Source organism: Parasteatoda tepidariorum, chromosome 4 (genome assembly GCF_043381705.1).
Source record: "Parasteatoda tepidariorum isolate YZ-2023 chromosome 4, CAS_Ptep_4.0, whole genome shotgun sequence".
NCBI lineage: Eukaryota > Metazoa > Arthropoda > Arachnida > Araneae > Theridiidae > Parasteatoda > Parasteatoda tepidariorum.
Genome location: NC_092207.1, coordinates 65327456 through 65339706, shown reverse-complemented (window position 1 = coordinate 65339706; position 12251 = coordinate 65327456). Strand labels below are relative to the sequence as shown.

The 12251-nt window shown below is 29.0% G+C and overlaps 1 protein-coding gene and 1 long non-coding RNA gene across 4 annotated transcripts in view; both read left to right on the top strand.

Annotated features, from left to right (window-relative positions):
• LOC107452389 (zonadhesin-like) overlaps positions 1 to 12251 on the top strand; it is a 547551-nt gene that overhangs the window by 388543 nt on the left and 146757 nt on the right. The window lies entirely within an intron of this gene.
• Positions 3029 to 10972, top strand: LOC107455503 (uncharacterized). 3 transcript variants are annotated; one of them, XR_006226608.2, is made up of 4 exons: positions 3029 to 3155; positions 6067 to 6237; positions 8832 to 8959; positions 10887 to 10972. It is a non-coding gene; the product is annotated as an uncharacterized lncRNA (long non-coding RNA). The 3 variants fall into 3 exon arrangements; XR_006226607.2 differs by having other exon boundaries at positions 3086 to 3203; XR_011636608.1 differs by having other exon boundaries at positions 3141 to 3155; positions 6010 to 6237.

The window sequence follows — 12251 nt, the reverse complement described above, 5'->3', positions numbered from 1 at the left end:
AAACTAACTTCCCTTCCTTCCTCTATGACTTCCCACACGCTAATGGGGAAAGCATGTGAAGTGTTGCCATAGGAAAAGAGTTCTGCTCTACGCCACCTGCAGCCCATTTCGATCGCCAATATATATATATATATATATATATATATTACAGCAATTATTAAGCATCATTGTCATTAATAATAGTATAACAATTTTTACGAATAAGTGCCTTTTTAATAAGTGCGTTTAATCAAGAATAAATGCTTTTAAGTGCCTTTACTCCATTAGTTTTCCCTTTCAGCTCATAGCTCTTTTCTTTATTTCTAAACTCATATATTACCAAAATTAAGTGAAAATCATTGGGTCAATAGTAATAGAGTGAAGTTTTATGTTTTACTTTAGCGAATTAGTACCACTTTTCAATCAGTTTGCCAATGCGGCCATGGTTTTCATTTTTCATTTCTATTGCGATCGAATTCGTATTATTCACTTTTTTAAAAACGCATTTTAAAATAATTAATATAAACAAAATGTACACGCTTTATCATATAACTTTAGAAATATTAATTTGGTGACGTAGTTCATATAGTAGCTACTACGCCGTACTAGTTGGTAGGCCATATATCAATAATGATAAAAGTGACCTTTTTCGATGTACCTTTTCTAAGAAACTATTTATATATTTTGAATTGAAATTTTTGGGGATGTTTATCATATAATTTATGTTTGTAATATATGTTATTAAATAGGTTATATGCTGTGAGCATTATTGTTTTAGCATTAATGTTTTACATTAAGAAGAATATTTTTTGAATTATGAAAGATTTTTTATCAGACATTTTAAACAATTAAAAATTTTCAGTTAAATTTTTTGAAAAGAGTTCTGCCAAAGATATGTATTAACAGTTATCAGAGTGAAAGCATGTATATGAATAGATGCTGTGAAAAAAAACGTAAAATAATATCTTTTTTAGGTGCTGAGAAATGGTACATTTAAAAAGATCAATTCTAGCATTATTGGTTTATGGCCTACAGACTCCCCTTAATATTGTCCACTGTATTTATCTGACATAGCGAGTAAAGTAATTAAATATTAAAATAGTTACATTAAACTTCTTTCGGTTAAATAGAGCTATGAGTTAGAAAATATCATTGATAATATTTTTAAAATGTTTGAAAAATTGTCTTTAGTTAAACTTAAAACAATGGCTAACACTTAACCAATCAAAAAATTTCATTTCATTTTCACTCATTCAGCTCGAACGATTTCTCGGTGAATTCTGGTTGAATTATGTATGCAATGAAAGAAGGGTGTTCTTTTTAAAATTGCTCTAGGAATGAGGTTGAAGGGCTGGGTTGAGTATCGCTTAATGCATATTTTAAAAATATTCCACTCATACATTTTTGAAACAATGTGCATTTTTTATTTTATAACCATCATTGAACAGCTGCCTTAATTTTCGAATATACGACTATCAATGTAGAAATCTGCTAGTTCGTAATTTTGACCACAATCCATAAGACCGGGGAGCGGATCCAGTATTGGGAGAAATTCACCTTTGTTGAGGACTTTTTGATTAAACTAATTTTCGTAAACCCGCTTTTGCGTTACGTGGAGAGGAAAACCGCTAAAATTTCTCACGGTTAGTCAGACGGCAAGGGGACTCTAACCCATGATCCGTCTACCACTGAGAATATTTTACGTCCACACAGTGTTCTGTACAAGACGGGTGCGGAATTCGTATCAACATGCGTAGCTGGAATTCGAACCCAATTCAACTCATTGGAAGGCGAGTGCTCTATCCCCTGTGCCACCACGGCTCATACGTAAGTTTTGAGATACTTGACTGTTTCCATTATTCCATGATTTCCGGACTCTCTGAATCTTAAGATTCATGCAAGAATTCCGATTTTCAAGGATTCATGAGACCAAATTGACTCCAAGATCTAAACTATGCCGAATCATCTGGAGCTCAATTAGGCCATATCGGCCCTTGTGGCTGATAGTGCTCAACAATTTCGAAGTCAATAGCAACATGGTCAATATCATACTTCAGTCGCACATACTTCTCGGAATAGCTGGAACTTATCAATCTGAAGATGGTTGAAACCATATATTATTCAAACAATACGTACTTTTCTCAGAATATAACTAAATGTAGTTGGTAAAGGAAAGAAAATAATAATGGTAAAATTATTTTTTGCAGAATGGAGACATTGCAGTTGTAACTCACAATTTTATTTACTCAGGAAATAATTTTTTGTGCGGCAAAAAAACACAATTTCAATTTAAGCAAAAAATTGTTCAGTGAGTTTAACTTAGTTGAAATCCCAAAAAATATATCAAAAGAATACACAGTACCGATAAAAAAACAGTACTAAGAAGCAGTGTGATTTTAAAAGTACAAGTATTTAAAAAGATATTGCATATCTCTGTATTTTCATCATTTTAATATATTATATATTTTTTTCATTATTTTAAAATCATGTACATGCAATGTGGGAGTTAACTGAATTAGAGAGTGAAAAAAAAATCAAGCTTTGACATTGGAGTAATTCCCAATATATTGAGAAACATGGAAATATTTTCTTAATTTATCTCAGAAAAACACCCACAAATTAATAAAATAAAGATAAAAAATATATATATAACAAAGATTGTGTTGTCTTCAAATATTGGCGCTAAACAATTTCTTTTAAAATTAAACAAGAGACTCTCAAAGTTATACAAAGTTATACTCAAAGTTATACAATTTATAATAATTTTTCACTTTTCGTTTGTTTATTGTTCTACAGCATATTTTCCAAAGTATGTATATTGTTTTGTATAACCTTCCACATTGTAAAGTTAGTATTATTTCCTGCAATTCAAACTTGCTGAAATAAGTATGCTTAGTAAGAAAAATTGAGCCTTCGTTAATAAATTTGGGAACGTGGTTGTTACACCATCGAAAATAGACATCATCCAATTAAACATTAAAAATCTGAAATTGAAAGATGAGATCAATATTGTGAAATTTTGTTTGAGTTCCATTATGTTAACTCTAAAAATTAAACAGCTGTAATATTGCAGTGACTCACGAATTTATTTAAATCTGATATTAGATTCTATGGTGATATAAATAGCAATGAGTAATTCTTATAAATCATAAGTCTTCAATATCTTCATCTCTCAGGTAGGAATGTGTGTATATAACTAAAAGTGTGCTTTTATCTAGTTTAAGGTAATGATAACTAAATATTAATTGCGTTTAATTATAAATTGATTTAAATCTTGCAGAAATGCGAAGAGATCAGCCCATTACAAAATTAATTAAGAGTAGTTAATTCAAAAGAACAAATATTTCAAACTGAATTATTATTTTATCTATAAATTGAGATTATAACTATTGATACTGGTAACTTCACAGAAATTATACCGCTACATTTACAGAAGTCCCCGCGCAAAACTTTAAAAAAGATGACTAATTTTGAAATTTAAAGCTAGAAATATGTTCTTAATATTATAGTTCATGTTAAGAAAGGTGCTTGTAAAATGAGATATCTGGATTTTATTCCAGTTCCATTTTTATACGTATTGAAATAGATTTAATTGATCGTGATAGGTTTATAAATTAATACTAAAGAGTTAAGTTTTCAATCTTTTAAACATATTTCTTTCAAGAATGATATTTATTAATTTTTTAGCAAAAAAAATATGACATTTAGGTGAAAAGGTTAAAATTTAGGTAAAAAGTCAATTAAATGTATTAAAAACAGTAAAAAATATATCAGAGTGTATCTGAAAGAAGTTTTCCAACAATTAAACAAATTGATCCACCAGAAACTATTTCGAAATTTCGAAAGTCATCTGAAAAAACAATGTATAAAAGTGAAGAGAAAACTGAAATATAAATTTAATTATTTACAATTTTAAACAATTAGGTCTCGTTAAAAAGCTTCGATTCAAGAAGTGATTGTGGGTTCGTGTGAATATTTATTTAATCTAAAAATATCTGAATGTTTTTTTTTAATCCTGTTTGTTTTTGTCTCGTCAAGAGAGCAAATACAATTTTTTTTTCATTTTCAAGCTAACAGACCAAAATTTTCGGAATAACTTATTCTTAAAATAAACTATTAAACTACTGTATAAAAACGTTTCCTTAATTAAGTAAAAATACTTATTTTATGAAACCTCGATTTTACGTCCCCCGAATTTACGTTTTTCCCGCATTTTACGTTTTTTTCATCAGGACCCAGTTTTTCCGTATACCTCCAATGTTAATTTTACCCGGATTGTAANTGTGACGAAGTTGTGAATCTTAGTTTGTGACGAACTTAACTGCGATATCCACGGAAAAATAAGAAATTAGTAATTATTTAAAATTACCAATTTGTTCCTAAAGAACCATGGTGCACGGTAGACTTTACCATATTCTGGTTGTTTTGACAATACTTTTTTCCTCAGTGTCAGAGTTCGTATTATATGTATTGTCTTCTGCCTGTTCGGTTAACAAAACTGTAAAATAGAACACGAGTTTATATGGATGAAATATTCCAGATCAATGCCAATAGAAGACCATTATGCTGTTTCTTTCATAGATCTTGACAGTTCCGAAGTGGACTGATCGTTAAGACACGGTTCCCAGCAGATCACCGAAGTCAAGCATCACTGGCTGCGGTCAGTGTGAGGGTGGGTGACCACTTAGATCAGTCTGCGTATGGAGCGAGGGTGTGCGGTATTGGTCCTCGTTAAACTGTGCTACCGCAAAGTGCTCGACTTCGCGTGCATGTCGTTGGGCTACCAAAGTGGGGGTGCTATGCCCCCGCAGATGATCAAAATTGTGATGGCATGTCTTCGGATCATCTTCAGGGATATTTTCCAGACCGTCACCAAGTGCCCATTGTGCAGCTCTAGTGCGACGTAAATGAACTACAACAACAACATAGATCTTGACATCAACACATGGTCTGAAGCACCATTCTTCTGATTTTAAATCATCTTCACTATGCTAGAGGAGATGGTATCGGTGTTTGTGCACTCACTTCAAAGAAACTTTGTTTTCTGGATGACAGATTGCTTGTTTCGTCCTATTTTTTTTATTTTATGTTGCTTTTTCTAACCTATTGTGTTACGAGATGTGATGTATTAATTCCAATTTTTTTTCCTGAAATTTGCATCCACAAGCTTGAAATAAGAGTAATTTTCTTAATTTGACGAAATTCTAGCTTGAATATTTCACCGTTAGACATTTATTGTTTTCAAAAATGGATAAATAACAATTTATTTAATTGTTATTCTTCCATATTCTATCAATACAGTTAAATAACAGCAAGAAAGATTATATTCGAACTATTAAATGTGATAAAAAACGTTTGTTGATTGTGTTTTCCTAATACAGTTTAAAAACCAAAATTCTATCCTCACCAACTAGTTCAGATTTATAAAGCCATTTTGTTCTATTTAGTTGGGGACACACTGTAGTTAAGTGGGCATGATGGGCAGTTTCCAGTGTCCTGCACCCTTCGATTGGTGACCCTTTGACCATTAGAATACGAAATTATCCGTCACGCATAAATGGTGCAGTACCCACAGTGCCCCAATTTCATTTTTACGGTTGTAAGTGGTTACAAAACTGTAAAGGTAACAAAAAAAATTTAAACCCTAAATTTTTTGGTGAATCGAAAGGATAGATTGTTGCAGGATATTTTCCGAATGCAAATTCAGAAAGTGTTTATTAACGGGCGTAATACGTTTTCTTGGATGTTTCGAAAAATTAGTATTCTTGAACAAGTTAAGATAGTTGTTCTCAATTTGATGAAATATTCATTAGGATGCTTCGTCAAACATGTGACATTCGCCAACATGTTCGTCAAACATGTGATTTTTATGAAGAATAATATTCGCAATTGCTTAATACAGAATGACAACATTTGTTTGCATTAAAAAATAAAGTTCCATATAATAGTAACCGTATTATTTTTTCTGATGGAAATAATTTTATAGCGCATTCTAAAATATCAGTAATGTTTTTTTTTCTTGATTTTTAGATAGTTTATTTCAAGTGACGGTAATGTATAAAGTATTTTTTTATCCTTAAATTTCAGATTCTCAACCTCAAGAGCCAGTCATGAATAAAGTATTATTAATCCTGCTCTTCATTCATATAATAGCTTTAGATGCAGTTCTTTCAACTTGTGCAATAATTTGTCCAGAAATTGAATGTGAGCCAGGTTACGTACCTAAGAGAGCTGGTTGCTGCTATCAATGTGTGAAAGGTGAAAGTACTTTCCTTTTATTGTTTAGTAATTTAAGAGAGAAAATAATTGTTTATATTTTTTTTACGTCACCATATTATTTTTGTATTTATGTATCCCTTAATTATTTAAATTACTAAATTGAATAACGTTAGTTAAACGTGAAAACATTCCAAAATTTGAGCCAATTGCTTTTTACTAAATTAAACCCCGCATAACATTAAATAATTCCTACAAATTTCCGATTCTTTTTTTCAGTTAAAAAGACTTTAATTTATGAAAAATTATTAAATAACTCATTAAATGCTTATCAAAAAGGAAACATAAAAGTTAGCAACTATTTTTTTTAAAAATAAACGATGTCGATATTCTTCGAAGAGCTAGTGTGAAATACATGGAGAAAAATGATCAAAATTATTTCGATCAAAATTATATTGGGGGCCTTACTAATAATCGCTGTTCAAATTTTTGATATTTTCCCTGGCAATCAGATAATTTTTTTATGTTATCGGTCTCGCCTTTTTTAGTTGTAATTCGTTATATTTTTGATAGAGCACATGTTAGAAATAGTAGAATCTTAATTATTAAAACCCCTTATATTTAGATTTTTTTAAATTACATTTTGGACAAGTATTAATTGGGAGTGATTATTGTGGACAGCTCTGTGAAACTTTATGTTTTAAGAAAATATTTCAATAAATTTATCAGTATTAACATTTGTCCCCACTTATAAATATTTTTGATTTTATTCTTATTAATTATTAATTAAGTTACATAAACGTGATACAACTAAACTAAAAGTCGTCTATGTTTTTTCTTTGTAAGGTGCATTTGTTAATCTTAGAAATCATTCGATTTCTTCATATCTGTATTGTAAGGTGGATTTGTTAATCTTAGAAATTATTCGATTTCTTCATATCCACAAAGTCAATTTAGTGATGAGTATCCAAAGTGATTTTTGATACAGTCAAGATATTATTTATCTACTAAAAGAAGAATATAATAAACAAAGAAAAAATTGATTTAAATCCGAAGGGTTTTGAAATGTATTTTAAGTACTTATGTCACAATTAACAAGAACGAAAATGTAAAGTTAAATTATGACTCAGTTTTTACGTTAAGAAATTAAGTACTTCATTAAGAAATCATAGCATGTCTTAAAGTATATTTTTCATTTTTTCTTCTTTTTAATGATGATCAATTTTCCAACTTTTACAATTGTCAACTACATTTCGTGGATATTTAAGCATTGTTAATTGTCTCATTTCTGTCATAAAGAAATATTTCACAATCTCAATACTAACATTTGTTGCAATTTATTTATATCTGTGGATTTTTTACTCATTGATTTTTAATTTAGTTGACATAAACGTACTACGGTGAAATTAAAATTAAATTTTTCCAGTTAGTAGGATACATTTAATCTTTAAAATTTCAAGATTTCAGCATATCTGTATAGGATCGAGCGATGAGAATCCTTTTGTTTCTTTTTTTTTATCCCTTTTGCCCACTTATGTTCCACGAAGTCAATTTAGCAGTTATCAACTAAAGTGACTCTTAATACAGAGAAAAATGTGTTTTTTTGTTAGCTAGGATATTCTACTAAGAGGAGAAAGAACGTGGTATAATTCAGATTGGATTTAAACTGTAATTCAATCACATATGTCACAATTATTTAAAACGAAATTTTAGGTCTAAATATTGATCGAATTAGTTCTTAAGCTAAGAAATTATTTTATAAAGAAATGATAACATGCTTGCGCGACTTCTACCCATGGGAAATTTAACCCACGATCTACCGCTGAGAATAATTTTACATCAGCACTGTGGGCTGTTTGAGCCGGGTGCGGAATTCTTATCAACCAGCCATCGCAGTGATTCGAACCGGATTCAATTCATTTTATGTCGAACGCTCTATTCCGCTAAGCCACAACTGTTTAATGTTTCATAACTGAAAAAACTAGGATGATCCCAAGTTCATATTTTTTTCACAGCGCACTTAAAAAATGGAACAATTGTCAAAGTTTTCTCATAACACTTTAATCTCTGTTACTCTATCGTTCATTAAAGTTTAATATTATGCACTTAAAGTCACACTGTAAAAAATTCAAAAACTAATTTCGACTCGACAAAAATGTTTCCGGAAATCTCAAGGAACTTAATTTGATATCATGTTTCTGATCAATTGAGAAACGTTTCTTTTATTATTAAGAGTAAAAAACTGAATCACGTTGAAACCGATCCACTTTCAGAGTGTAGCGTACCTACCACTACAACTATTAAATTCCAATTTGCAGATATATAAAACATGCTACCGATTCTGATGGAAAAGTCTATTCAATAGTTGAGTGCGATTAAGTTTGAGAGCCAGTTAAGTCTGGTTGAGTCTGATATGTGCGTAAACTGGTTAAGTTCCATTAAGTTACTAAGGTATGATGAAATTAATGAATTTAGTTACATTCTAAAATAAATGAACATCTTTTTTTTCTTTCTATGATAGTGTTTAAGAACAATTAATCATGTTCACGATGATTCAATTTTTTTAAAAATCTTTTGTATAAGATAATGCATTGATAATTTTTAAAACAATTCTTCTTTAAATGTGGTAACTACAGAGCCAGATGATTGTCGAACTGATTGTTCAGGATCATACAGCTGTCCAGCGATACCAGCGGAATGTCCAGATGGTGAAGAATTGGTAACACCAATATGTAGATGCTGTCCAGAGTGCCAGAAAATATAGGTATTATTTTGAAGCAATTAAAAGAGAATTTTCTAATTTCTAAAATTTATTTTTCATGTTTGACATATTTGGTGACGCAATTACCCCTCTATGACCTGCAGTTTGTTACCGGGATTAAGTCTAACAATTCAATGAAATAAAAAACACATATTGGGTTGTCAGATAATATTTTGGAATTGCACGTTGATTTGAAGTGTGTAACTAAGAATAATATGTCTCAGAACTAAAAATAAAGAAAAGACAAATTATAATCTTCAATTGTGGATTTAAATAAATAAAAATAAATAGTTGTCTGATAGTTATATTATACGACATAGCAATGCATACGATTGTCCCGACGCCGATTTTCAGAAGAAAGATTTGCCATAGAGCTCTATTAAAAGGCTTAACGGTTTTCAGACTCATAGTAGTTTTAATCATTTATGATTCACGTAATTATATTTACACCCATTGAAAAATTGAATTTATTATTTTAAAACAATGTAAATAAAGTGAAAATGATAATCGAAACAGAAATAGTAAAATTTCGATTTTCACATGAATTTATTTTTCAACAACAATATATTGAATAAGATAAAATAAAAGATATGAATTTTTTAAAACACTATGTACTATTGTATTTTTCCTACTTTATTTTTCCATTCATTATCAACTAACTAAATTGATCATTAAAGAATATATTTGCTTGCCAACCATTCCAATCGCTTAAAATGATTCCTTGCCAATTTTTATTTCAATGAAAAACATAATTCAACTTTTTTATTCATTTTCAGTTTATATGTAACTAATACGAATTTAGAAACAGACTTCGACTTCCAGACTTGCAAATCGAATCTTTTTTTTTTGTTTAAAAAAAATTGATTATTTTTAATAACACATTGAAAGGATTTCTTTTCTTGATTTATAAATTTTTAAAATAGCTATTAGCCTTTCTTTAATTTATAATTTACAACCAACGAGTCGGTTCCGTCAAAAATACGGTCTGCCATTTAATTATGGGAATACTCCTTTTTATCTCAATCTATAATTTATGGGCAATCTGATGCAATTTTCTCTGACTGAATTGAATATTTTTAAAAACCTTATTTCATTTGAGTTTTCAACTCTTCTAAAACAATTTAGGACTATTTTTTTTAATTATGATTTATTACTTTCAAAAATTTATGTAAAAACTATGAATTATTTGAGTGAAAAAATATTATTCAACGTAAACAAAGATTAAAAAGAAAAGACTGTAAATTCTCGCTCTCCCACCAAAACAAAAAGGTGTTAATAAAGTTTTGTTTTGAAACATGTACAGTATCAGTGACAATGATTTTTTTTTCGAAAAATTAAATATTGAATGATTTTTTAAAACTTTAATATGCACCATACTAAGGAAGAGTAAATGATTAATCTGTTTTTCAATTAAATCAGTATTTACTCAAAAAAACTACTCCATTTTTATGTAAGATTGCATATGCGACTCTCTATAAAAATTAATTTTTTTATATATTTACTTAAAATTATATTTTGCATGAAATTATAGTTGGATAAATGAATTTTATAATAATATAAATATTATAATTTATTTGGCTTGAAAATTTCTCAATTCGCTTAAAAAACTCTCGAGAAGCACATTAAATTAACATTAAAAATAACATCAGCATTAAAGGGTTAAAAGTTTGAAACTCTCTCCTGACCAAACTGTTGGGTCCAAAGTTTCCACATTGTGATTACCCCTCGTATTTTAGGGGTCAGAAATCCAAATCCATCAAAAAAAAGGCAAGTTTAATCAAAGAAAATGAATTTTTGTGTCTGATTTCGAAACTTAAAATATCGTCTGCACTAATTTACTGATGAAAAAGATATAATTTAAAGTGCTTTATTCTAATTGCTTTTTGAAGGTAAAATTTAAAAGCAACAACATTTTTCTCATTTCTTACAGGTGCATCATACTCATGGCAGTTATACTGAAACATTCTTGTAAATGAAGTAAAAATCAATAAAGTATTAATATCCTTGCTTTCGAAACTGCTTTTTTGCTTTTTCTTGCACACAGTGCATGTGGGTTGGTAGGTAATACCGTCAGTCTAAAGTATGGTGATATTTCCTTTGAATTTAAAAAACTTAGTGATTTGGGAATATTATTTCGTTTATTATCAGTCGATATTACAAACTGTCTTACATAATAATGTAAAACTACTTCATTCATATCTCAATAAGAAAATATTTGCTTGCGTATACTGGCGGGTAGTAAATATGTGTATATATATAGTATATATATNAAAAAATTTTTTAATTAATGCAATCATTTTCAAAGACATTAGGAAAAGTGAAAATAAAATTAAGGAGGCCAATTTTTTTTAATTATTATTATATTGATTCAACTATTTGAATTGTATTTTACAAATTCTCGCTAACATCATATTTTGGAATTTAAGAATCAAAGAGGAGATTTAATTTTAAAAATGGATATGTTTATTCAAAGAAAGTATGGGTTGGTGACAGACTTTTCTTTTCAGCGAACTTTTCAACGATTTTTCTTTTCATAGAACTAAGCTATTGATATGTTTAGTATGTTACAGAATTACTGTCTTAAATCTATGTTTTTAAAATCTTCATAAAAGTGTATGTATGTATGTATGTGTATATATATATATAAAATAAAATAAAATGGGAATAACATGAAAATTGCTTAACTTAGAAGGAGCTACAGATCTCCTCGAAAGGCAAATTGATCCCAATACTCGAGGAGTTCCCTTGTCTGGATAGTGTTCTAAATTACTAGACTACGGAGTTGAACATTGTTAGGCGTAAATTCAAAATTCATTTGGCTGTTCAACACCGGTTATAATATAAAATAAAATAGGAATCACTAAGAAGGAGCTACAGGGATCATATTATGTATCTATAACTTCTGTATGTAATTATTGTCTCTAAGAAAATAAAACATAAATTTGAAATTACAATATCCATTCCTATCTATATTAAAGCAATCATACCCATTGCATTATAATAGTTTATATACTAATCATCTTGGAAGAAAATACTATCATGTTTTACTAAATTTTATCACAAAAAGAATAAAAAAAGTTTCAAATACTTGAGTAATAAATTCAAGGTCTAATACTAAAAAAATGTAAATTTTCCTATAAAAAATTTAACGTCTTTTATCACCGTATTAATGAATATAATTTTGATCCCCATGTTTGCTCAAGAAAGTTGCATCTTTCTGGAATAAACCTAAAAGCGTTGATTTATTATAAAGTTTTGATTAATCCTGAAAAAAGATAATAATCAATTAAAGAAA